The sequence below is a fragment of the Panicum hallii genome, chromosome 6 (genome assembly GCF_002211085.1).
Source record: "Panicum hallii strain FIL2 chromosome 6, PHallii_v3.1, whole genome shotgun sequence".
NCBI classification, from domain to species: Eukaryota; Viridiplantae; Streptophyta; class Magnoliopsida; order Poales; family Poaceae; genus Panicum; species Panicum hallii.
The window spans coordinates 31,550,302-31,553,717 of NC_038047.1; the positions used below are offsets into that span (position 1 = coordinate 31,550,302).

Consider the following 3,416-nt stretch of genomic DNA (forward strand, 5'->3'; position numbering starts at 1 on the left):
CAGCTCGACATGGGGAAGCTCGTGGTGGTGGTGGATTGAGCCGGCGGCCAACAGACGCGGCGAATCGGGAGTTGGAAATGATGGCGGCGGGCTCCTTGTGGCTCCAGTGGGCTTCTGCGGTGGCGGCACCACGCAAAAAGGAGCAAGCATCAGCAAAGCGTAGGCACGCAAACGAGCGGTAGCAGAGACCCGAGGAGGCATGGGCACGAGCTTTATGGGCGCGTGGATGGAGGATGGCCGGCGGCGGAAGGGATGGGATGAGCGAGCAAGAGAGTCGCTCGGGGAGGATGGATGGACTAAAAAATAAAAATGATATTAATTGGGGGGTCTTATGTATATGTTCTCCAACAAGTCATGCCACATCAGCATCGGACGCTCACGTGGTGCGTTTAGGACCTCGGATGAACCACTTAACACGGTTTAGGGACCAAATGAACAATTTGAGAGTTTGGGGATCTAGATGAAACTGCGGGATAAGTTTGGGGACCCAAAGTGCAATTTACTCTTTAATTTTCATGTTGTTCAGTGGTGGCAGTGCAGCATGGTGATCGATGGGCGGTGATGTGCTTGCTCGCAAAGTGGTGATGCTTGTGCAATGGTGTGCAGTGATGTCGTAGTGTGGCTCGGTTCGATGTCATGCAATCTTACAAGCCAAGGTTGTTTGTTGAGTTGAGTGGAGTGATGTCCATATCCAACTGGCCGATTTTATTGTTGAGTTGGGTGGTGGGTTGGCTTTTTGCGGGGCATTTGATGTTGTTCCAATCCAACCGACCTATTTTTTTACTTGTTTTCTCATAGATTGTATCGTCCAATCTTGGCTTCATCTTTTTTTAAGATAATCAGCGGCTGTCCTGCTAGATCCGTAAATAAAATTTATGTCCTGTTACAAGTAATTCTACAGAAATTTAAACCTATAGAAGTTATAAAAAGAAGTGGTTGGATGCTACGATGGAAAACTTGAAATTCCATGTATATAGTTTCCGTTAATATTGGTACGGAAGAGACTATGTTATAGGAATTTTAAAGACATGGTTCAAATTTATTCCTTTGGTTCAAAGGCGTATAGGGATACAGTAGTGAAACAATGCACGCGTACTACTTGTAGTAGTTGACGACGGAGCACTTCCTCCGGAGCTCGCCCTCGGTGGTCGCCGGCTGGATGTTGCCCATGTTGACCATGGCGTCACCAAAATCCGCGAAGAACTCCATCTCCATGTCCAGCCCGCCCGTCGCGTGCTTCTGGACGTACGTCCTGGTGAATCCGTCTGCGAGCAGCACCGAATCCGAGCGGAACAGCCCGCGCCTGTGCAACAAGTCCGAGTAGTACCCCGTGTCGAACCTGGTGGCGCACTTAGGGGACATTTCCACCATGCATGGTCCCGGGGTTGGCGGCGCACTTGGACCGGAGGTCGTTCAGGTATGCCGGGTCCAGCTCGGCGGCGGCGTTGAGCTTCTGCCCGCCGGCGGTGGAGCTGTACAGGCGGTCACGGAATGATTGGCAGCGCGAGGAGCCGATGGTGTGGGCGCCTACGGATCAAGAGATTATAAAGAAAAAAAGCATCAAGATGAGGAGTATTATATTGGGGAAATATACATGAAGAGACGACGCCGGGAGGTGTACCTGACAAGACGACGAGTCCTTGGTGGTCAAATTCTTCTCGGCGAACGCCGCCGCCTTCAGCTCGGCGATGTCTGAATTCGGCGGCGGGAGATCCTTGGTGCCGTCGGCTCTTGATATTCTCCCATCAAGCCGCCTAGTTGGTACGTGCCAATACGGGCCATGACTCTGAAAAAGATGCAACCCGGCCATTAATAACTAGCTAGCGATCAGTTACCACTTACCTGTGACTGTGAGGTTGCAACGACCGTCTAAGATAGATCCCTTACTCCGCATATTACATGATATCCATTGCAAGTTGCAGTTTGGTGATCACACACCAAGAAGTGAATCGAAGTTGCCAATAAAACAGCGTCCCTAGCAACAAGGGCGAGAATGTCGGCGCACGAGACGACCCCACGGCAAGCCTCCTCCAGTTTTCCCTTGATCTTGTCAATGACATCAAACCCTCGCAGGCCTGGGCTCGTCTCTGCTTCTTTCTCTGTCTTGTCCACCATGCCATCGTCCGTTGAGTCCAGTAGAATAGAGCCATCGCATCCCTACAATTAAAAAAACACAAGAGTGGCGTCTTGGCAAGTATTACTGTTTCTCTTTCAAGTCATATATAAGTACATAAAATCATAACAAGCAAACATATTGAAGAAGATATAGTAGGACTGACTCTAACAAAGCAATCATGGAAATGGAGTCGCAGAAGAGAACCAGCTAGGTACGGGCGCTCGGATAGAGCAGCCACGACCTCTCGGAGCACAATGTCCTCTGCATCGTAGCATGTATCTCTGTAATACCCAACCTGGAGTTGTGCTTGGGCTGATATGGAAAACACAGATGCCACTGCAAATAAGACAAGGATGATAGCCACCAGCTGACTAATTCTAGAAGCCATTATTCCAACAAAAGGCTGCTTCTACCCAAAGCCAATAGGTCTGGGGCCTTATGTAAGTTATAACCCGCAGAAAACTACTGCTTATAGAAGCAAGTAGTGCTATGCATTGTCAAAGATGTGTATATTTCAGCATCACCTTATATAGGCATGTACAAACGTTGACCAACAGGATGGACTGGAATGTCTCTTCATATATATAAAGCATCGGCTGTTGAGACCAGCTGACCAAGTACAGTTTTCTGATATCACTAAACTAAACAAGGTTGCTTAGAACAGCACATACACTCAGAGGTATACCCCTTATTCTGTACGACCTATTGCTACTTTCTTATCGTCTCATTGGGGAAGTGCGAAGCCATATATAGCTCTGAATAGGGAAGGGTACTTGTTTTTGTTTTGCTTGCTGATATTAAGAGTGTGTTTAGTTGAGTTGTGGCTATGAAAAAAGCTGATGTGATACTACCAGAAAATAGGGCATTCGTCTGCGGCCGTTAGTACCAACTGTCTTTCAACTGGTACTAACACACGCATTTAGTACCGGGCCAAAAGAATATTGCACCGGGGAGCCATTTAGTACCGGATAAGAATACCAGCCGGTACTAAATCGGCGGCACCGACAATGGCTAGATTCCCTGAAGGCAATTTAATTAGTACCGACTATCCTCCAGCCGGTACTAAATTGACTAGATGCAACTTAGTATCGGCTGCAACTTAGTAGCCGGTACTAAGATGCCCAACACAATAAAGCCGGCCACCTTCTTCCTCCCGAGCCCGAGTAGCTCATTTGTTCTTTCATCCTCCAAAGTTCATCCAAGGCACCATAGAGGAGGTGCCTCCCGGTTTCTCCATTTTTCTTGGAGATTTCACTCATCCAAGTGTTCTAGAAGGTAAAAGGTTTGCAACTCCATCCTC

General features: G+C 48.2%; 1 pseudogene; it reads right to left on the reverse strand.

Moving 5' to 3' along the window:
- Positions 1–1,095: 1,095 nt before the first annotated feature.
- LOC112898197 lies at positions 1,096–2,504 on the reverse strand (annotated as a pseudogene).
- Positions 2,505–3,416: the final 912 nt, after the last annotated feature.